Source organism: Ornithodoros turicata, chromosome 1, assembly GCF_037126465.1.
Source record: "Ornithodoros turicata isolate Travis chromosome 1, ASM3712646v1, whole genome shotgun sequence".
NCBI classification, from domain to species: Eukaryota; Metazoa; Arthropoda; class Arachnida; order Ixodida; family Argasidae; genus Ornithodoros; species Ornithodoros turicata.
The window spans coordinates 111,936,569-111,961,027 of record NC_088201.1 but is presented as its reverse complement, the minus strand read 5'-3'; the positions used below and the strand labels follow the sequence as shown (position 1 = coordinate 111,961,027).

Below are 24,459 nucleotides of genomic sequence, written 5' to 3'. Positions count from 1 at the left end.
GTTCTTCAACCCCTTGATGTGTGCGTCAGCAACCCCTTCAAGGCAAATCTCCTTGCAGAATACAAAGGGTGGATTCCAGATGGCGTCCGCGAGTGAATGCCAGCCAGGAAGATACGGAAGGCATCTCCGGTGGCCATCACACAGAGGGTTTCGATACCTTATTTATTTGTGAAGAGCACGGCAAGCGTGCAGCTGGATGGGAATTTGGCGTTGACGAGAAGTGTGTGCGTTCCTGGATATGTCAGAAAGAACAGCTCGCCGGGACCAGCCGCAACCGAAAAGCGTTCCGTGGAAAACAGTGCAAGTTCCCAAGACTCGAAGCACAACTTGTGGACTAGGTGAATACGACGAGGAACAATGGCTATGCGGTATCAACCGAAATGATATGCGTAAAAGCCCTCGCCATCGCCCGTCACATGAACATCCCGCACGTACAATTTAAAGCAAGCCGAGGTTGGCTGGAACGGTTTATGAAACGGCATGGTCTCAGCATCCGACGTAGAACAACTTTGTGCCAAAGGCTTCCTTATGAGTATGAGGAACAACTGCTAAAGTTCCATCGCTTCGTGAATTCACTGCGGAGGGAGCACGACCTTCTTAGTACGACCTTGAGTGCGTGACGTTCCGTGTCATTCGACACCATCATAAAGAGCTTCAAGGTGACTGGAATCCCCAACATGGACGGCACCGAAGACGACCACCTCTGGACTGACGCGAACGATGAGAGTGCAAGTGATATCTCGAACGAAGATGATGATGACGAAGACAATTATTAAGATCTGCGATCAGTGGTAAATAAATGTTTGCTTGTTGAGTTATTCCTACGTTACTCTGATTAGCCACCATGGCAAAGTTGCGGTTCTGACGAGCCTGTTTCGTGTAAGAGCCGCACCTCCTCAAAATTCCCCCAAAAAAGTGCGGGCCTTACACAAGTAAATACGGTATGTGGAAGGCCATATGGCCAGAGCTGGTTGAAAAATAATTGGAAAAGTGCTGTATCAGCAACCCGCTGGATGGCACAGAAGACTACGCGAAGCACAGCCGATGGTGGTGACTGCCACTGAAGTCCTTGTACTCCAATGTAACAACCCTCCCGCACTTCGGTCTGCCTCATTTTGAACAAAGGGTGTCCTCAGAACCCAGTAGATACGATAACTGGGAAGAATGGTCTGCTTGTAGAATTCATTATGCCAGCTGTTGCCAGTTGGAATAGAAAAATGTGGAAGATAAAGGGAGCTCAGGCAATTCAAAAGTCATTTAACTGCAAGGCCCAACATCCCACTGATGCTGCCTAACATATGTTCTTGACATCGGATTTCCCACATCTCATCAGATATCCCCAGAACTCTGTTAAAGGGGTTGTGAATCCAAATCCAAATATTACACAAAATCATATTTGAAATGTAGATTTATGGGTGCCAAACATCTCCGTCGAAACCCTTTCACGCTGCGCTCTCGCTCCACGGAGTTATGACGCTTTGAATATGAGGAGGTCCTTTCACTCTTGGCTCGCCTCCTCCTCGCCTGATCTCGGTATGACGTAGTACCGAGCGCGCCACGGAAGTGCGGAGTTCCCGTTCTCATGACGACGCCTGTAAACAGGGACGCGGCGAAGTGAAATGAGCGGAAGGGCTATGACGTAGAGCCATAGAGCAACCGGTCAAGGCGTCACTTCCCGCCGACTTCATGGAGCTGCCCGGCACCGTATGGCGCCACGGTCGGCGGGGGCCTCAAAAATGGGAGATTTTTAAAACTATGAAGCATAAAATATAATAGAAGGTGGGAGTTGGGACTTTGCATACAGAGTGCGTGGAGTAAGACGAACAGACTCTGCCAGAGACAAAGGTCTATCCATGTGGTTTCTCAACCCCTTTAAGGTTTGCATTCAACACACCAGCATGTCATGTAAGCTTAAATACATGTATCACACCCACGCTTGCACAGTGCATTCTACACGCACATACTTTGTAGCTCATACTAAGCAGTGTGAACCGAGATTGTGCAGTGAATACGCCGCTGTACAACACTATAAAGATCCATAAAGTACACCTTGGGACAAAAGTTTATGGAACATGGCACTATCGTATTTCTCCATCGGATCAGCCTCTGCTAGATCTATCTGGAAGAGATTGAACAAGAAACGGGTGACACGCTACTCTATCCATCTACACTATCTGTGTCAGCTCCTGTTTGCTGCGAGGGTGTCGTCCCCATGGAGGAATGCGACACTCGAGTGTTCCATAACCTTTTGTCCCAAGCCGTACCAAAGCACAGCTCACTCACCTGAGGGCTTTACTCACTTACATTGAAATTAAGTTACTTGCACCTTCCTGTGTGGCTGAGTGCACCCGAGAAACCAAACCGTGTCCCAGTAGCCATGCACTCAAGGGTATATGCTCACACACAAATAGCAGTCACTTCAGGAGTTCATGAACTTTGCCAGACTCCACTGCAAACAGAAACCAGGATCAGTAATGAACAGCAATGGGCAAACTACGTCAAGAGTGTGCCTGGTGGAAGTACAGTACAAAGTATCGCACTGTAAACATACTTGAAGGGACATAAAATGACACTTAAAACCATATGTAATGCATTCCTGGGTGCTAGTACATTGACCAACCATGCAAAGTATGAATAGGGGTGACTTTTCAGGGTTATCCCCAATTATGCCAATATTCACCTCCCCACCCCACCCCATTCAAATCAGCAAAAACAGGGCCCAACCTGATATTTCCCCAAAAATTGCTGAATAAGGGGGATCTCAAGTCATCACAACTTCCACAAAACTTTGAAAACTGTGTTGTAAATCTATAAATATGCTTATACAAACTGTCAAAACAGAGGCCAAATTAGGTTCAGTTGAACCCAATTACACATGAACTATTGAAGCAAAATACGTATAACCCGATATTTACACCCGATGTTTCTGAAAAATATACCGCAAACCCAGAAAGTCAAGCCCTAAGTATGAATCAAGCATTCATTAGAGGGGCGGAGATATTAACTACAAATCACGACCCAAAAATACCGACAGTTGCGACAAGACTGTTGTCTGGGCGCCAGGGAGACTAGATGGGACGATGATGATGATTCTGGTTTTTCTGGCACATTGACGGCTACACTAGATGGGACATCACAAGCAGGTGACCTTCCCTACAGCTTGACTGGCTTGGTGGAGCATATGAGCAAGCAAATTATTAAAGTGACAACAGACTGCTCGTAGGGGATACCGGGCAACTGCTGCATATTTTTTTGTTTCTGTTTTTGTGTGTGTAGTGTGCCTGCGTTGAATGTCGTATGGCAAAAATCGGATATATTTCAGACAAAAGTCCTCCTTGAGAGCCATTTCCCAACGAAAACTCAGATTTTTGTTCGGGAATCTCTTCATGGTTCCATTAAATTACGTTTCAAATTGTGTCATTTCACTTGTTTCACAGTTCCCTTGTGATCCAATGTGATGGCGTATTCCATTGGGAGAGCAGTTTTTGCCCTGCGCCGGGTTGAGTTTGAGTGCACGCTCTCGGCGAGGTCATACGGGTTTGCTTCGTCAATGGAATGTAATATTCGTTCAAGATGTGACGCGCGCTCTGCTAGCACGTGCTTTCCCAGGTTTGCTCTGGCGACGTAGGATTCAGCAGACTGTTCGCGCCAAGGGTTCCTGCATTCTTACTACATGGCATCAACTGTGCACGCCCAGCCAGCATCAGTGCAGAAGATCCTTCTGTCAGTGATAAATGGCGACCCTCAAAAAGAAGGTAAGCGTTGTACGTTGTAAACAAGTTATGTTGCAGCGCTCATAAGTCATGTTTCCACCAAAACTACTGATAGCACTGACAAATTGGTGTTTACTGAACGCTGTCTCTCCCGCATTCCCGCTTCCGCTTATACTAACGGCCCATCACCTCATTTGAAGCAGATCAGGAATGTTAACGATGAACTTTTTTTCACTGATGCCATGTTGCTTCAATGTGATAAGTCTGGTAAATTTGCTGTTTTGCCCAGCGCAATATACTTGAACAAGGTCAATTCTGCTATTGGTGATCTTTTCACTCCGTTTTGTGGTTCGTTACAAAAGTACAAGTCTTCTATAGTAAGCATTTTCGCCAAGGCGAACCACCAAATGTCCAAACTTGTTGTAAACTGCAAGTGCTGTAAGCTATCGGTCAAGTTCCTTTTAAAAGACCACAAACCGCAGATTCCTCTTCGTGTCGTGTCGTGAGTGAAATTGGTACCTGGCAGAAACTCGTTGCAAAATTTCTCCAATGCGGACTAAAAGTTCTACAGCTTCCTGGTTCTCTCTCGCTACGGAATTCTGAGGAACTGATCGAGAGCTTAGAGCCCTTCCACAGTGCTCTGGTAACTATGTTTTCCCTTGATATAAAAGATTTGTATTATTCGCTGAACGTAAAGGTTCTACTCAGGACAGTCAAACATTTTATTGAAGATCAGTTGGTTGTTTTTCAGTTTGAAGTTGGTCTTTCCCGCGACGATTTTCTCAGTATTCTACAGTGTTATTTGAAATCTACTGTTATTTCTGTTGACAATTGTTTGTTCGTTCAGAAAAATGGTGTATGCATTGGATCCGCAGTTGCTCCTGTCTTATCAGAAATTTATCTAAATACATTGGACATTGAGCTGGGCAAGCTTACGAGGTATGGGAGCCAAAAGTGTGTTTTGATTCGTCGGTTTGTTGATGATATCATTGTTATCTCTGATGCTGGTTCTATATGTGTGGATTCTACCTTACAGTTTGTTAGTACAGTAGCACCCGAGTTAAAGTTTTGTGTACAGCAACCCTCTCATGGGATGCTGAGGCTCCTGGACCTCACATTTCATTGTAACCCGGGTTTTTGTTGGTCATATGGAAAAGAAAACTGCAAGCCGGTCCTGCCCTACTCAAGCGCATATTCTAAACTTGTTAAGTTCGGTGTGTGTACATCCCTCTTGAATGCTGCAACGAAGAAAAGCTGTTTTCATTTTGTTTGGAGTAGTTTGCGGAAGCAATGTGAAAGACTCACGCAGGCCGGGTATGACAACCAATTGATTGCGAAGAGGGCCATGAAATTGCTTGAAAGTTCACAGTGTAGACCATGGAATGATGGAACCTCTCATAATGTAGTTGTAATTCCCTATTTTCATGCAGTTGCTCACAACATTCTTGCTGTCGCTAAATACTATAATATCAAAGTTGTATTTTTCCAATGCCTTTAAATTAAGTCGTCTGACCCCCTTCAGCTCTAAATCTGAATCTTGTGGCGTGAGGCACAGGAAGCCTTTTGTTCCTTGCAAGCAGAACGTTGTGTATTCTATTCCCCTTGAGTGCGGCTTTGTGTACGCTGGCCAGACGCGCCGGTGCCTCAATGACCGGATTAGGGAACATGCAGCAAATGATGAAAGAATGGCCGGGTCTTCGGAACTGGTAGATCATTTACGAGATTGTAAAGGTTGCCAGCCTTGCTTCAAGGACACTACAGTGCTTGCGTGGGAACCCTACGCACACCGAAGGTTGTTTCGGGAATCCTTGGAGATTGCCACCAGGGGAAACGTAGTTAGCAATGCGTCTTTTATCCCTCTCGCACCCCTTCGAAGATTTTTAGCTTTTAAGTTGAGATGAACCAATAAATTTATTGCTGTGTCTGAGAACCTACGTGTGTGTCGTCTTCTGTGTCCGTGTCTCTCGGTCTTCTCCATGGAAGTAAGCGTAGTTCCCCGCGAGAAAGTCAAATTTCGGTTGCCCATAAACAGAAGAGATTAGCCAACCAAAACTTACAAAAAGCTAAAGTCAGCTCTGTATTATTATTTTAATAATACTGTGAAAGGACACATGCCACCGAGAACTGAAGAACAGAGCTTTCTTTTAGCTCAGCAGTGTCACACGAAACTCTTATGCTCTCGACAGCAGTTTGTTTAGTTCTCGAATTTGTGTCTGCCAGGACTGAGACCATCAGACAGTGCTGTGGCAGAGGATGACGACACGGGTAAAGTTATCTCCAGCCAGACGCAGGTTGCTACAACGGGTACTGACAGCGGAGCTGGAACCAGTGGACCCCCTGGAAAACTGAAACGTGGCCATCACGGGAGCAGTTCAGGTATATTTGTTAAAGTGCGTTTTGTTGAAGGAGTGTCTACAGTTGCATCCCTTATACAGCTGAATGGACTGATGGTGAAACAAAGTTTCTGCTTGACCAGTATGCGATTCACCACACACAAGTGGGTCCAATGCTCAAATTTAAGAATAAAAACGTAATGTGGCTTGAAATATCCAAAGTTATGCTGGAGAACCTTCTCCTAGAGAAAACTGCGGAGCAACGCAAAAAGCGCTTCAAGACCGTCCTGAAACGCAAAAAAGCAGCCATCAACAACAATAGGAAGTCTGGTTCCTCACGCTGTGAGGTGCACTATGGATATGAGCTTGATGTCACCGTGTGATGGACGATGCAACGGAGTCAGAAGTGCTGTGTGATGCTTCTCGGGCCACCTATAAATCCCAAGTAAGTGCTGTTGTAAGAATGAAATGATGCACAACCGTACCTCAATTATTTCCGAAAAGTGCTTTTGTTTCTGACTATGTGGATGGTACCATGCTTTAAGCATTAAGTCTGATAATTCTTGTCTGTACAGCAAGAAATTTAATAGCTCTATGAAGCCTCTGCAAAGGAAATTATGTGTTTAGACTCTCGAGCTTGTTTTCAACTGCTAAGCTAGGACCGTGACTCTTATTCATACAGGGGACAATAAATGACAGTGATGAACCGGGGCTGCTTACCCCAACTGCGGCCTCAAGGCACACAACAAAGAAACGTCGACTGAGTGGTAATCGCATCCAACAGACTGAGATATTCGTTGCTCGTATGGACACGCTTGCAATGGAAAAAGAATCAAAGAGGGATCAGTGCCACAATGAAAAAATGGAGAAGCTGACGCAAATAATTGACCTCCTGAGAAATACCCTCGAATAATGATTAATTATGAAAAGAATTTCACCTGATGTTCACCCAAAGCTACTGCAGATTCGATCTCTCTTCATTGCACCAAGACGACGTAGTGCTCCTTCTCTTGGTCACTCTTCCCTGAGGTCTTCATTACGCTTGATCCGCGAATCGTCTCTGCAGGCATCTTCAAAGACTGTTTCACCGGCGTCAATTGCCAAGTTATGGAGCACACAACACGCTATTATGATTTTAGTGCACCTGTCAACTGTGAGTAGCGCCAAGTGCTGCAGTTGCCTAAAACGCTGCTTGAGGAGCCCTAAAGCGTTTTCGATAAGCACACGGGTGCTGCTAAGCTTGTTGTTGAATTTTTTTCTGTTTGGAAGACAACTTTCCATAGTCTTTGTAGGGAGTCATCATGTACTCACGAAGTGGATAGGCACCATCGCCCAGGAGGTGGTACCAGCATTCTGTCGAGTTTTCAGGGACACACAACTGTGCAAACTTTGCGGCAATAAAGGAGAGCTTGAAAACCCTGCTGTCATGGACTTTACCCGGTGGCCCTGTGAATGTATCAATGAACCGTTTCCTGTGATCGCAGATAGCTTGCAGGGTTAGTGATTGTACGTCATGTCGGTTGACATATGTTGATTTTATCTTCTGAGCTGGGCACCTAATGTCAATGTAAGACCCATCAATGCAACCAATCACCCCTGAGAACCCAGACACCAAACGAACTATTGTTGGCGGCGACTTGGAACAAATCTGCAGCTCCCTTCGTTTTCGTAAATAAAGTATGCGGGAAAGACGGATGAGTTAAGTATGGGTTAGAAGGGGGGGGGTTGTAATAAGTCACCCTTTCACTCCCGTTTTATACCCCTGTCACACGGGCATCTCGAAGGCCTTTTGGGCCATTTTCAATTTACTCAGCTGGCAATTGTGCGCTGCCACACGGTGTTTCGGGATGGTCTTCGGTTGGACTGTCAAGTGGGTCAAGGGAGAGCCAGAGAACTCCCTCGAAGTCTCGAAGTCGAAGTCTCGAGGTCTCGAAGGCCGTCGGGACGCAGATCCCTACACTCTCGGACACATTGTCTTCCCCCTAAATGCGCTGTGAACGAGATTTCTTCGCACTACACTACAGTTTCAGACGCGGTTTATTCTGCTTTTTGTATTTATTGTAAGCTTTTTTTTTTCAAGACACGTTTTCGTATTTAGTCTTCATATTGTTTCATTTCGCTACTTTATTTTTCTAGTTTTCGCTTCTTATATTCGTGTACGGCTGCTTTTGTTTGAACTTTCACCGCCACGGCACGATGAGCGAAGTTTCGAAGAAGACGCCGTCGAAGCGCCGTCAGCTCTGGGGAGGAAAGGAAACGCATCAGCTGATAGATTTATGGGAAGACCGCTTGGCAGACTTGCGCCGCCAAAAAAGAAACACGACTGTCTATGAAGAAATTGCTGCAGCGCTCCAGAATGCCGGCTTGAACTCGTGCTCAGGTCCACACTAAGATTGAGAATCTGGTCCAAACGTACAGGTAAGGTACCTTCTCATTGCAGTCTTCCCGATCTTCAACTTGTCATTGCCACATAGCGCGCGTTAAACGCATCACTTCGGCCCGTGATTCACCACGAGCTTTCGTGCGAGTCTATCATAGCGGCTTTGGTGGGCGCGAACTTTAAATATGACGATAACGATCGCTATGTGGAAGCTTCGTTAGCGGCCTCATTCCTTGCTGATCTTCCAAGTATTCAACACCCTTACCTCATCTTTTTTTATCATCCTATAGTTCTATATGCCTGTTAACACTTAAAATCTTACTATTCCAGATTTTGGCAAAAGAAACAAACGACTGGTGCTGGTGCAATTCCCTGGGAGTACTTCTGGAAGATCCATTCATTCCTTGGATCATTACCCGTCAATGACCCTTCAAGGGTTCAAGAGAGCTCTATCTCAGTTGAGCAAGATGTGAAATTGTTCTGAGCCTGAACTGCTATTTAAAAGCCTATACTGTTCGAAACGAGTGTACAGAACGGCTTATAAGGAATATATAATGCACTGTATGTCATGCATGCGTACACAGTTTTATAAAAGCAAAATAGTAGTACAGTAAACTCTCGTTAACTCGAACTCGCTTATCTCGAAATATTGGTTATCTCGAATATTTCTTGCGTCCCGATCCATGTCCCAATGCTTCCTATATATTTGGGCCCTTTTAAGTCCAAGCTTTTTTTTGCCCGAGTACGGATATCTCGAAATCCCATCACCGGTAGGTCTGCGTACCTACGGCTGATAACGTGCATTCTTCGGTCCCCCAGGCTAGGTCAAGGTCAAAGCCTTTCAGTCCTACTGACTCACGCGCCGCTAGCTGTGGCAGGCAGACAGCCCTCCCCTTTCCACCCAACGTCACTCCTCCTCCTCCTCTGCATTCGTCAGAGCATCTCTTCGTTTTGTTCTTCGCGGCGCCATGATGGCTGAACAACGCACATGAAAGTCCCTGACTTTGAAGCAGAAGGTGGCACTTATCAAAGGCCTGGTAGCAAGTTCATCAAGCCAGTAGCATTCATGCGGGTTTCTGGTCTTCCACCGCCGTACCGGAGCCAGCAGACCACTTCAGTGGCTGTGATGAATTGTGCAACGACGTGATGCGCCTCGCATGTTTTTGGGGAGAGTGACTTAGGACTTCAACATCGAGGACTATGCGCTTTACGACGGCGATGTTCCAGTAGCGGTGAACTGAGTGATACAGAAATCATCGAGAGTGGCCGCGGTAGTGACGTGCCGGGAGGAGCGTCTCATGCGTTGCATTGAAGTGCTTGAAGATGCTTTCTTGTTCACAGACGCGAATGCCAAGCAGATTGCTATTACGGAGTTATTCAGTCTCAGATGATGTTAAAAAATAAATAGCTTCGAAATTGTTTACGAGCCCTATTACTGTAGGAACGCTTTTTTTTTTACGTTTCATAACATAGCGCATTGTGGTAACATCGTGGCAACGTAATTTTCGCTGTTCGCTTAACTCGAAACCCCGCTTATCTCGAATTTTTTTCCGGTTTTTACGACTTCGAGTTATCGGGGGTTTACTGTATGTATATACGGTGTAGGTATTATTTCCTGCCTGAGGGGGAATGTATACACACACACATACATACATACATAAAAACAGACTGGAAGACATGAAAATGCATCGTGCAGTCAGTTTATGTATGTGTGTGTGTGTATGAGCATGAGCTCCTACAAAGGGTCCATTTTGAGCAGTGGTAGTTCTTGCAAATGGTGCTATGAGCATGATGCTCATATTCTGATGCTATTACCTTTCATTTCACAATATTAATTATGGAATCACACACGTAACATGAAAAACGGTTAGGAGCAACTAAGATTTATTTGAACAAGAACCTGAAGAAGTGCAGTCTCTTGTACGAAAGTTCTTGTTCAAATAAATCTTAGTTGCTCCTAACAATTTTTCATGTTACGTGTGTGTGATTCCCTCATCGCGGGCTCCTTGACAGTGTTGCTCTTTTTTTTGTTTCCCTTTCAGACATATTAATTATGGCTTAGGACCAAGCAGCATGTGCAGTTTTAGAAGACTGACAGAGAAACTGTTAAACTGCATATTTATGGAGTAATTTCTCATTGTATAACAGATAATACACAACATGGAGAATGGGGACAGCAGCTCTCCAGACGATAATCTCAGACATTGTGGGATTCCACCCCCCTGAATCGCATCCGGATGCAAACGTGCATAGCCCTTCAGTAGCTGGGACATCAGGCGAAAGTACTGGAGAAAGCCCCAGTGAAGGGTGTACAATGTCAACACCCAGACAAGAAGTGGCTGCAACACCAAGCACAAGCAGAAGCACAAGAAAGAGGAAGAGGCCATCCAGTATGGATGGCTTTAAAGCAGCACTGCTGCAGGAACAAAGGCTTCTTAGGGAGAGCCTAAGTATGAGTAAAGTATGAGCTAAGTAAGTAAAGAGAGCATGAGCAAAGGGAGCAGCAAATAAAACTTCAAGAACAGCTTATGTCAGCACTGACAGCTTATTTGAGAAAATAGTCATACATGATAATAAATGAATGGGCAACCTCTCTCGGTGTATCCTGTACATTCACTTAAAGTAGTACACAATAGCTGCCCTCACAGCATGTCTATTCTCCTGTTCTGTATCAGCACTATGCTGCGGTTGCTCGTAGGCAGTGTTGCTCTGTTGAACTTCTGCATATCACCAATGCAGAACGGCGTCACCAAAATCTTCACAAATGCTGTGCAATATGTAGCTTGCGCAGATGACAAGTCTGGCATGATCAACATCACATTCCATTCTTTTCATGGTGTACCGGAACCTAGCTTTAAGCCTGCCAAAGGCATTCTCCACAATACATCTAGACTGTGACAGATGACAGTTAAAAGTCCCTTGACTATCGTCCAGTTGTCCTCTGTGGCTGAATGGTTTGATCAAATTTGGTGTCAATGGAAAGGCCTGATCGCATAGGATCAGTGGGGGTACAGCTGTTCTATTGATCATGGCAAGTGGGCTGCGAAACAACGGTCCCTGCACAGCTTCTGCCAGTTTCGATCTGTCTATGGTTTTCTCAAACCAATTCTCGTGGCGAGGCAGACACCACATTCGTCGCTCCACACTTCCGTCACACATCGCAGTGACAGTGGTAGTTAGACTATTCACACACAGAAGTTGCTCTTCTATTATGTCTGTTTCAGTGTCTAGCTGCGCTATAGAGGCTGCCCGGCACGCAACCCACAACCTGAAACTGGCGTCATTGCTGTTGTCGCCTTCCATATGCACGAGAGCCGTCAGATGCCACCCGATAGTAGAATTCACGAACTGATTCACACAACGCGACACCACAGCGAAACACAGTGTCGAACGAAAATGGGAAGATAAGCGCAACGACGCGCCTGCGAGTGGATACCACAGGAAAAACCATAAACAAAACACAATGTGGCCAGACGACAAGAAACCGAAGGAGCTACATCGCAATTGATGCGCCGCAGCATCTTGAAGGCCAAATGCGGAAACTTTCAAAGGCCATCAAAAACTTCCCGTGTGGCAGCAAGACAATCCATTTGAGTTCGAAGGCGATATAAAATCTCAAAGGGCTTCTAGTCGATCGTCATTTTACGTTGAACGTGTGACAGGGGTATTAACCGTGTATTTGTTGTTAAACACCATTATAAGAGTGTTTTATGAGGAATACACGTAATTAAAGTATGTTTTAGACAACACCCTTGATCCGGGTATAAAGGCAACACCAAAAAGGTGTGCACCATGGGACAAGCCTGAAAATAACGAATGTGAGTGTGATGAGACTTTCGTGTTACATGCAAAAATTAAAGCAGCATCGTACAACATGATAACAACAGACGTTGTCGTACCTCCTCAAAACTCTGAGACAATTGCTCGAGATCATTTGGAAACCGTATAATACTTCCTGCGATAGCTTCCAAATAATTCAGTACCCTTTTGTAAACATCCTGTGGAGCATGCTTTCGCTGTGGTCGAACCTTCCCGCAATGTCTCTCATGCAGCACTTGTTTCCAACATACCTACCAAGATATACCACTATACCAGACATACCACTATAGGGGTTAACCATTCGGCAGACCCTGCATAAAGATAACGGGTCGTTATCGCATCTCACCACAAAAATGCCAGGATGTTCTCCTCTGGGGTCTTCTGTTTCCTGCTGCCGTGTTGTTAGTTCTTAGTATATAACTCTGATATTTCAAACCTGCCGATTACGTTGTAGCAAACGTGTCGTGAAAGTCGAAAGTTGCGACGAAACTGAGACGATAAGTAAGACACTTACATCACTTTGGAGCGTAACACTAGAGCAACGTGCCGCCAGTCAAAGCAGGCAGACTGCTCGAAGGCCCAACGTCTCCCCCTCCCCCTACCGCCCGGTTTGAAACAATAGAGCGATGCACCTACCTCTTCGTCCGAATAGTTCCTGATGCACTCCTCAATGTAGCCGACGATTTTTGTCACCTTCTTTGGGATGTGGCACCGAGATTCGACAAATGTCCTCATACGTCGCTGTCTGAGTCAGAACTGTCATTATCGTCTATGAGCGCCTCACAAGAGGCTATAATCGAAGCACACAACGTGCGACGAGCCATTGCCCCCAGAGTTCAACAGCCACACGTTAAACGCGACAGCCTTCCTGAACACAGCGGAAAATTAGAAAAAGAACAAGAAAAAAGAATCATCTTCTTCTTCAAAAAAGTGGCCACATCACCGCGCTTATCACTTATTCCGCGCATGCCTTTTCTTCTCCGTTGGCATTGCGCCAAGGAAATTGTTGGGTCAAACACTATTGCTCCTTGGAGCAAAACATTTTCCCCTGCTCTGCCAATGGAACATTCAACGCATAACCCGATCCTGCCAATGGAACAATTTTCACCCCTTCCCGGAGCAAAACTTTGACCCAGCTCCGCCAATGGAATACGCCATGAGAAAGTAATAGGTCACCTGTAATTTCGTGTCCTTCTTTGAACTGATGAACAGATGAACTGATGGGCAAGTTGCTTTGTGATCATTACGTGTTTAAAATTGGTTTCCCAGATGCTTCTAAAGCAGTATGGGCGGCTCTTGCGCTGTTGTGAGAGGCTGACTGTTCCCTTCAGGACTACAATGCCAGGTATTGGCACAGCAAAGGTAATGCTGTGTAGTTCTCTTACATATGAATGTATGAAAAAAATATGAAACCCACAACATCAAAAATGTATTTTTGGCATTTTTTTTCTTTTTTTTTCACGTGCAGCTGAAAATCTCTGCTTACCCACGTGACGCACGCTTTAAGTTTGCTTGTTGCAGCAGTTATACTCAATGTTACATTACGTGCGTGCTTACTGTCAGTATAAATTAGCTCATGTACACACAGAGCAAAACATTCTATTAGTCAGGTTCTGACAGTCGCGCTTTACTGCTTTCTAAAGATGTTTCTAGAGCCAGGGACATCCACCTCCAGCACCCATAGCGTGCGTAATCTGCTAGCATAGACACTGAAGTCAACCTTTTTCCAATGATTATTAGAATGTACTGGTCACCTATTATGCAAAGACTGATGAGGAACTAGTTGACCAGTTGCTAGGTGACCAGTCCACAAAAGTCTTCGTGCCTGGCCCAGCTGAGATGTGGACACAGAAATATGGGACACCAAACGATATGGGCAGACACAACACACATGCACTTAGTTTTGTTTGTACAGTCCCGTATTCCTGTGGTTCTGTACAGTATTAGTAGCACCAGGAACGTAAGTTACTCATTCTTACATGTGGCAACCTTTGTTGTTCAGTAGGAAAGTCACTTGAGGATTTCGCAGGGGCTGGAATTTGTGGAGAAATCTGGTTTAACCCGAAAAAGTCATTCCCTAGTAATGGTACAATAATTTGTGGCTTCACGTTGTGAGACAACTATGATGTATGATCACAAGCGATGCCACAGTGACTGTTCCGTGAATTGATTTTGTCCACCTGAGGGTCCCTTAAAGGAGCACAGAAGTCATTTTTAACACCCTGTTTTCTTCCTATAAAACTTAAGTAGGGCCAAAAGATGCATCATGCAAAGTAATTCGCACCACAGAGTGATAATTATCGCAGAAATTGAATTTAAAATACGCCGCAAAAAGCGACCGTGCGCAACGGTGGTGGAGAACAGTACCAGCCTGTGATCTGCCTGGAACCTCGCACTGACGCTATAAGGAGAATGCTCGCTGATTGATCTAGAGAACTGTTGTCTGCTACTCCGCTGTCGTCTGCTACTCGACTGTTCGGGGTTCTGAAAAAGCCTTTCTCCTGGCTCGGTAATGATCCAGCCGCTCCTTCTATCCCCAATTCTTCCTGGAGAACTGGCAAAACTGGTTTACGGCGGCAAAGGGACAAGACGCTGACCCCTACTGACTGGTGAACCAGAACGAGTCTCCTTATAACGTCATCAGTGACGTGGCATCATACTTCATCATCCTCGTTATACCTGGAGTGGCGAGTTAAGGGCTAACGCGCGGAGCCACATTTATGTGATTTTTTTCTGGGAAACAAATTGCACGCATCAAAACCTTTCACGCAATTCAGTAAAATGACACACGCACTTTCATCAGACGTCTTAATCTTAAATTTTTTTTATGACCCTCTGTACTCCTTTAACATGCACTGGAATCTTGGCACATCGTATTTAATGCACTGTCAACTGCAAGCAAGTATATAGGGCACCAGCATTCCTTAACTGAGCCATATGTTGTTGAACAACACATACTTGAATACCTTCTGTTGTGTGTAAAAATTGCTTGTGTGTGTTATTACAAAGATAAGATCTACACAGCACGATACAGAAACACTTCATGACTACGCACTATCTCTACGCGGTATACAACATACCATCCGATACACATCCATGGAAAGAGTCAAGCAATTGTGCTGCACCAAACTTGCAATACAACATCCAAATACGAGAGGTGTGTGTGTGTGGGTGCTCCTGTTATCAGCAGGGGAGGGTCACTACCCCCTCCCACAAAACAATTAAGAACGGGTTGCAGCTGCTGCCAAGGCAGTGGGAGTTGGAGATGCTGTCGACACGAGGAACACCTCTTCATGTAAGCAATAAAATTGTATTGCTCTATCCCTGTCGTGTTCATACCATTGGGGCCACAGGTGGGGGATGCTTGACAGGTTGGTCAGGGAACCTCGGTGGAGTTAATGGAAGGAATCCCACAACTATCATGTTTGTGGATGAACAGCAATGTGATAGAAAATGGATACCAGCAGGTGTGCAGGGCACATATTCTTTGGGACAAAAGTTATACAAATAAATTGCTCTAGTTCCTCATGCTGCACTATCCACCAGTTCAGGCATGTCATTATGAATGTAATCGACCAACTGAGGCTTTGTATGCACTCTGAAGTTGCAATACAAATCTTACAAAGCAGATGTTCCCTATGAAGCATTCTCTTCCGTTGTTCCTTTAAAGGAGTACAGAGGGCCATTCAAAAAAAATTTCAGGTGAAAGTTTGTGACATACCGAAAAGAGTGAAATTTTTGAAACAGCATTTGATTTTTGTGCAATGTGTTTCCCAGAAGAAACAAAAGCTCCCATAAACATCGCTCAGTGTGTTCACCCTTGCCAATCTGGGTATAACGTGGAGGAGGAGGAGTATGACGTCACCTCACCGATGACATTACAGGGGCAACTCGTTCTGGTTTGCTGGTCAGTAGGGGTCAGCGCACTGTCTCTTTGCCGCCGTTAACCAGTTTTGCCAGTTTCCCCGGACAATTGGGGATAGAAGGTGTGGCCAAATCATGACGGAGCCAGGAGACAATATTTCTTTGAACCAATCAGAGAGCGTGGCCAATCAGTACAGTCAGTGAGAATCCCAGGCAGATCACAGGCTGGTACTGCTCTCCACTGCTGGAAATGATGATGATGATTCAAGTTTTCTTGGCACATAAGCGACGAAGGCCATAATGCTGGAAACGCACAGTCTCTTTTTGTACTTTGAATTCAATTTTTGTGATCACTCTACGGCATGAATTAATTCTTATGGTGCATTTTACTGGCCAGCTCAAAAGATTTATACCAAGAAAACAAGGTGTTGAAAATGACTTCAGTGCTACTCTAATAACCAGGGATGACAAATAATACAAATGGGTTACTAACCTGCACATATTAAAGGCTCAATGCCACGTTGCTTGCACAAAGCCTGCAAGATGCAATATGTAATTCACTGTAGCCGGATGTACGGTTAGGCACACTTGCAGATGATCAGCAGCACTGAACACTGAGTAAATGCCCGCAAAGGTTCCTAGCGTTGCAGCATTGAGGTGAGTAAAGCAAGCCTCTGAAGTCTTCAACATACTTGGCAACTGCAGTCAAATATGTAATGGGTCAATGCAGCACGGCATGGACGTCACCGCTTCTGTGCTGGAACATGAGGACAACATATGGACAGTGCAAAGAAACTCTTACCATGTCGCTGTACAAATATGCGTGTGAAAGCGAAAACATGACACCAAATATATTGTGACAAGTTGTTCAATGCAAATAGTCTGAGCACATTTTGAATTTCTTTCCTGCTGTACCCATGTTTCACAATACCTTTCTGCTATTTTTCAGGTTCAAGCACAATGAATCTACGAAAAGTGAATTTCCTGAAAAGGATGCCATAATTATGATCAGGTGTATGTTGATCTTTGTAATAACATGTGATCAGTAGCCGTACAAAATGCATTGTTTGCCCGGCATGACATTTTCTACAGGCCTACGGTCATTTCAGTGTTGCCTTACTCATTTCAACTGACCGTATTTGTTATTGTAGACAGCAGTTAGAAACTTATAAGGTGTCCCAAGATACAGTAGTTCTCAAGTTAAAAATAGTTTATCATTTCTGGAAATCATCAGACATCCAAAAATGTGGCAAAAATGAGGGCAAAACCAAATTACAGTAACACAAGTGGCTCATAACATCATGAGACAACATGATAGCGTATCTTTTTCACCTGTCTTCGATCTACCTCGTAACAAAATGGAAAATATGTTCCCCAAACCATTAAAAAGAAGAAACACTAAAGATAAACAATGCCCACCTGCACCACATAAGAAAAGAACCTTTACTCCCCATTCTGAAGAAAATATAAACAAACCTGGCAACTTCTGGTTCTTGCGTTACTTGCTATAACCCGCCTTAATTGTGGTACTTGCTGCTCGCTGCTTCCACAGATTTTGACGAGCAGCCATGATAGAATTTTTCCTTGTGAAGATCAGAGCGTGTTCTTACCGCTGGAAAGCATCTGTCGTACTTATGGTATCTACCGCAGCATCTTGATGTGCGAAGATGCTCGCCATTTCATCCAATCTGGATGGTCAGGGGTGTGCACAGGGGCTGCAAGAATAACAAAAGTTCACCAGTAATTGTCCCCAAGAAACCAATACTGGCTTACAACATAGCAGGGATCAGTGATGCAATGTAAACAACGCATGGGGGGCGGCACAACTGATGTACGTAGTCATAGGGGCCTGCATCTGTATTCAGGGTGGATATCCATATCCCCCAGCTGAGATACAACTACTGGTAACAAAACAGGATCTTTCACTTACCACACACAAAGTGTTTGCTACTGAACAGAAAATAAATAAATAAATAAATAAACAGTTACAAAGTAATTACAATTACTACATGTTCTCTATGCATCCATCGAAGTGAACCCCTCTCGTCTCACCACCGCTGCACATGCTTTACAGCGTTTTTAGCCCCGTGGTAGTCTGTCGAACTTCACTGCCCCTTCCCGTGTTATGTAATTGAATGCACAGCAGTGCGGCACCTCAAGGAAATTTATAAAACATCACATCAGGCAAAATGTAGACACTTTTGACTACCTCTGCGGCTACACTAGAACCACGCAGATGACGATTCAATACCAGAAGTAGTCTTGGAACCACGAAAACAGCGAAAGTGAAGAGAATATCATAAGTACACAAACGGTTCTTTTCTGTGAAATGATTGCAAATAAAACATGTGGGGGTCTATCAAGACTGCTATCTTCATTCTTTTACCATTGTAACAAATGCTAAACGGATATGGTCCTAGAGTGGGGACATCACCTTAATGTAGCAGTAGTAGGTAGTACCTGAAGTAGGAACCAAAAGGTAGCCCAGATAGGGAGGTGTCACCATCGTTCGTGCATCGGCAGGGCAGTGCTGTTCCAGAGACACTGTCGGCCCTTTCATTAAAACCGGCGTGTGGGGAAAATACCAGGAAAAAATAGTCAACAGATAAGCCACACCAGCGGATAAGCCGCAGAGCGCCCGTGAGAAAAAAAAATCTCGCATAAGCCGCGGCTAATACGCATGAAATTACAGTATCAGCCCTTCAAGCTGTGCTTAGTGGTGACCACAATTGTATACAAGTTACTTACAAAGTCTAAGTTACAATTAGATGACTTCAAAAATAACTATGTTACAGGAAAAGTTACTTAGACTCAAATGTGCATAAGTCACGCATGGAATGTCATTCAGTTACTTCTCAATTACTTCTGGTTACTCACGTTCAATGCAACCCCATGTAAAACTTTAGAACACAGTGCACGAAACGTAGCACTTGTTGAAAACGAACTTCTGAAGCAACCCACATACTCACTCCATAAATTTGTTCTTGACAAATGGACACTTTTTAAGTTCCCATTAAAATCACTCAGTAACGTTCCAACCAAGGCCCTAAGTCTTGCATGGAATTTCCATTGAAGAACGAATTGAGTTTCCTCACAGTACCAGTTAGTCGTAACAAAGTAATCAAATTTGTGAAAATCAATTTCCACTCTAGAGGCCATGCTGGCCCTTGAAGGAACAGTATGCAAAGTCAATGTAACAAACGAAGTATACTTTACCTTCCACCGCGTCCACCCACAGTCCACCCAGTTGCGCTACACACGTAGCGATACACCCAAGGAGTGCCCTTCTACTTCCCGGCTCCCACCTTAAATCCTGTTTTGCACTATCCTGCCCCACGAACATGTACCTGTCAACCAGCCGTGCCATCTACGTGCACGTACCACAAACTTGCAGTGAAAATGTCCACAAATTGCAGGCACAGATACATCTTTTACAAAGTAGTTGTGGTTACAGTAATTAGTTAGATAAAAAAATATTTACTTGCAATAACTCAACTACGTGTAACTTGTTGCTTTACATCCATGGTGGCGACTGTCCTTTTGTTCGCAATGACACCCCTTGTGAGTACCCTTGTTCGTATATATAGCGGCATGCACCATCAAATCAGCAGACTGTAGACAACGACAGTAGACAGAGGTCGTTCTCGGCATGTTGGACAATTCAAAGTGACAGGTAGCAGAATTTCATACCAGAAAACATTAAAAACTTGTTTTCTAGTGTCTCCATACTTTCAACAGGAAGATGTGTGCAGGGTGCTTGTAGTTTAATTCAAAAATAAAGATTTCCATGCGGTCTGAGCGGTTATGTGGATGCCAAAATCTTCACAAAATCCTCCCTCTTTCTCTTACCGTCTCTATGGGATCTTTGGAGTGCAACCGAAGAATGACGTTATAATACATGCGTACTAATTCTGAGCAACACTTGTCACGGACGTGCACGCGAAAAGGTGGTATGCTACCATAGAGCAATCTGTGTTGATGGCATTGCTCGCAGTGCTGGCAGAGCAGTATTGATCGTGCCTATTCAGAGAAAATTCATGCCCGTTTGGGATCCTCTTTAGGCACCTAAACATGTTTAGTGCATTAAAATGCGCTCTCTAATGACAACACAGTGGAGCAGAAACGACTCTGTGAAGCAGCAACAGAGCCTTTTTAGACGAAGTTATATATACTGCACAGTTTTATGCTGAAAACGCTTGGTACAGGTTGGGACAAAAGTTTACGGAACAAGCGAGCGGCGTATTTCTTCTTCGGTGCGACACCCTAGCGGCTGGCGGAAGCGGGTGAGTTCACTGCTTCGGAGGGGTGGAAGCATGCGCTGTTAGCGACACACAGTGGGGGTTCCGGTGTCGCTCGGGCGCTCGGGTGTGTCCGGGAACTGGAAGCTACCGCTGTGTGTCGCTAACGGCGCACGCTAACACCCCTCCGAAATAGTGAACTCACCCGCTTCCGCCAGCCGCTAGGGTGTCGCACCGAAGAAAAAATACGCCGCTCGCGTGTTCCGTAAACTTTTGTCCCAACCTGTACCACAGTTTGTTAACTGCGAGGTCAACTAAAACAAGAATGCTACTGCGTAATTGGCTGACATTCGTTTTCTGATTACCAGGTTATCTACACTGCTTTTAGGACGCCAAACAGTTCTTTGTGCGTTTTCAAGTAAATGCAGACGTTACCCGCAAAATTCAAAGCAGCTCAAATCCTTAATAGGCGTATCATTTTTGTCACTGTCACCTACTTATACTTTCAAATACTGCATTTACTCCAAATCAACGTTTTACACAGGTTGCGACGTGCTACTTTGAATGTGCAGTTTTGGGTTTATTTTGAAGTCTCGTGCCATAGCTCGCTCGTGCATGCGAAAAGACCAGTGGCATGCAACGGGGAAGGACTAAAGACGGACTTTACAAGGTGGCCTAAACAATTTGTGCATATTTTCAACGCTGTTGTCACAGAAACCTAAACCGGGAAACGCCACTGCCAAAACAGCATGCGCACACTCACCGCTTATTACCTTGAGAACAATCCATGACATACGTCGTATTGCGCACACGAGAAAGCCGACGGCAACTTGTTCTTCTAGGAACAGTCTCAGCCTGCAGACTATGCATGCCATGCGTTGTTTTTGACAAAACGGATGAAACAACTCAAGTTGCGAACCGCCAAAACACAAACGCCCACACACTTCCCATTTCCTACTTCGATGGTAACTATGGATGTCTTTGATTTTTGGTTGGTGCTTCGATTCTGTCTAGCGACCAGGGTTGCCAGATGCCAAACTGGTCTCCCGCCAAAACTGATCCAGAAAATAGCCCAAATATAGCCAACTCACGCCAACGCATAAAAGAAAAAATAGCCAAAAGTTAACGATGAAACAGTTCTCTCATAACAGTTCTCACTTCTCTCATAGCCAAAAGTGTTTTCGTTACTCTGTTCACAAAACCAGGAGAATATACAGCATAAGATAGGGGCATGCAACTTCTCCTGGATTATGGATACATAAGTTCACTTGTAAACTTGTTCAGGTAGGATTCGGATGGCATAAAGTCTCTTCAGCAACGTCCCATGCCGCCACAGGGGTGACACAAACCCGCCATTGTTGTAACTACCCTCAAGCGGGTGCTTTTAACAAAACTGCCATCTTGTCCTGGTCGCACGTACGTCATAGAAAACGTCATTTTGAGGTCATGTGACTTTGTTTACATGTCGTTTTGCCGTTTACCGACATATTTTCACCGTCTTAACACCAAGAGATAGCCGTATTTTGCCAGCGTAAACTATGCGGTGCTTCTTCCGCAACATGGTAGCTCATTTCACCTTAGTTTAAGTACATCGCATCGGCTCGGTAACGCGCGCGGTCGTCATCACATCTTTGGAAGTTGTCAACAATACGAGGCTTTATGTGTAAAACTGCGCGTTTTACTGCGAGATTATCGGATAAAAATAATTACCGTGATCGAAAAACATCCAAAACGTCGTCCAGAAACAACAACCGCATTGTTTACAAATGGTTTGCCTGCCGATCACGGGCGCCGCCATCTTTAAGGTCACGTGTGCCTTGACGTTTGCTGTGACGTGCGACCAGGACCTCTCCAGGATGCATTGCGTTCGCCCAGCACGCTTTCGTCTACGGAGCAATACATTGAGTGCCACCCCTGTGGATGAAATCTCCTGTTGAACAAGAGATAAACTTTCATCGTTGAAATCTCCTGTATAGGAGACGAAACGTCTCATATTAAACGTTGTTATTCTATGTTGTGCTAAGTCGCTGGTAAATGTTTTCTTCCGGTGTTCTAAAGTGTTACAAGTGGTGAAGCAAGGTGCTTCACCACTTGTAACAGGTCCTCAAACCTGAAGAAGTGCAGCCTACTGCACGAAAGTCTTGTTTTTAATGTATATAGTAAACAGTTGATGCTCTTAACCGTCTCTGTTATTTTTGATTCTGCATCGCCGGAAACTTGTACATTGTTTTTCTTCACGTTCTACAAATCTCATTACTTAGTTTGAGAGTGATGATGTACCGTTGGTCACCATTACGCTCGTTCCATTAGCAACTGACTTCTTCATTATTGTATTGGCGGTAACGCAACATGTTGGATCCCATTAATTTAATTGGAAAGCATTTTCTCATTGATACACATTATGCCGGTTCCTCATTCCTTCTATTGGCGCAGTCTGTATTACACAACACGTCGGATCCCATTAAATCAATTGGAAATCAACATTTCTCATTGACGCCCACTAAACCAATTCGTTGAATTGGTTCCTTGCTTCGTTGATGTGGTCTTTGCCACACAACACGGTGGAGCCGGGTTCCGCGAAGGCAGCTTCCTTGCTTAACTTCAAATTTAGTCAATGAGAAAGAGTCAGCTTTCACACGTTGAACGAATTGTCAGTCTGATTTCTCATTGAATCCCATTAAAATTTCGTGGAGAAATGAAGGAGATCGTTCCTACTATTTCCAGCAGGGAACTTTATTGCTTATGTAAATAAAGGTCACTTTCAACAACTTCAAGCCGGAGGCAGCATGATATCAAGTAGAGGTTCCATATACAAGCGGCAGCTTTGCGCAAAGGTGCTCCCATGCTCGCCACATTGCGAGTTGCTAACGTGAAGCTGGGAACCTGACCTTGAAGTTAGCAACTCGCGTTGCCGCGGACCCAGCAAATTTTTACGTGGAGCAACGGTTTATATGCCCGCCGCAGCTACTAAACTGTGCACAGACCTGTACACGGTTAGTCTTTAATATTCCAACAGCATTAGTTTTGTGGCTTTTAATAATGGAACACCAGCGAGCCCGAGGCACTACGTACTCTCTCCAGTTTGCGCAACTTATTCAAACTCAGCAAGTTCAGAAGAAGAATAAAGTCGCACGGGAATTGGTTCCTTTGAACTTCGAAATTCTGATTGTACACCAACAAAACCTGCGTTGCAAAAAGTTTTGTATTCGACATATTTGTATCTGTATAGATGAAAAATAAATATTATGCAGAGGACTGCTTTAAATCGAACAATAATTATACAGTGACTTGACTCTTGACACAATCTTTACTCCACTAAAAGTAGATGTGCAACATTCACAAAGTCTTAGAATATTTTCGAAAAATTTTGGGACAGGGAGAAAAACCAGAGACACAGAGACAAAAAGGGATGAACACCAACAATTTCTGAATTTTATTTGCACCTGGGCTATTTTGGGACCTGGAAGAAAACAGCTGGGATTCTGAGATTTCAAGCTTTGCGATATCCGGATGCCAATACCGGAACCAAACAGCATACCTGGTGCTCCACAAAGTGCTATCCCTCTCACAAAGTCATGATGCAACACTAAGGTGTCATGTGGTACTGCATCCACAAAGTAACACAATACTATACATTGCACACACAGAAAATTGGCAAGGCCATTGTTAAGCATGTCAAGTCGCATTGCATTCCATTCAATCATAGCCAAGAGAAAGAGGTGCATAAGGAGGGGGGGGAGCGAATATATATGTATTTAAAGCACTTTGCAAGGAGGATGGCTTGTTTTGGTGGATACCAATTGAAAAGCACATCAGGAAGGATGCAAGTAAGTAGTACAGTCAGTGCTGCATAATGGCACGCAGGAAGAAAAAATGTTCGACTTAAGTATCTGCAGTCTTGTAGTAGAGTACCTTGTACTGCAGTCTGTTGCACTGATATTGCCCCAATCAACAAATATCTTCTATTGCAAGCTGGGCATAACCAAGAAAAAACAAACATGCAACACATGTAAACCTCCTGTTTATGAATGACATTTCTGGAGAGCATCTAGAAAGGAATGGCAATAATAATGCTGCAGCAACGGCAGTAACTTGTGAAATTTATCCTCTTA

At 44.5% G+C, this 24,459-nt stretch overlaps 1 pseudogene; it reads right to left on the bottom strand.

Annotated features, from left to right (window-relative positions):
* Positions 1-7,055: 7,055 nt before the first annotated feature.
* Positions 7,056-12,980, bottom strand: LOC135378832 (putative nuclease HARBI1; annotated as a pseudogene).
* Between the last annotated feature and the right edge of the window lie 11,479 nt (positions 12,981-24,459).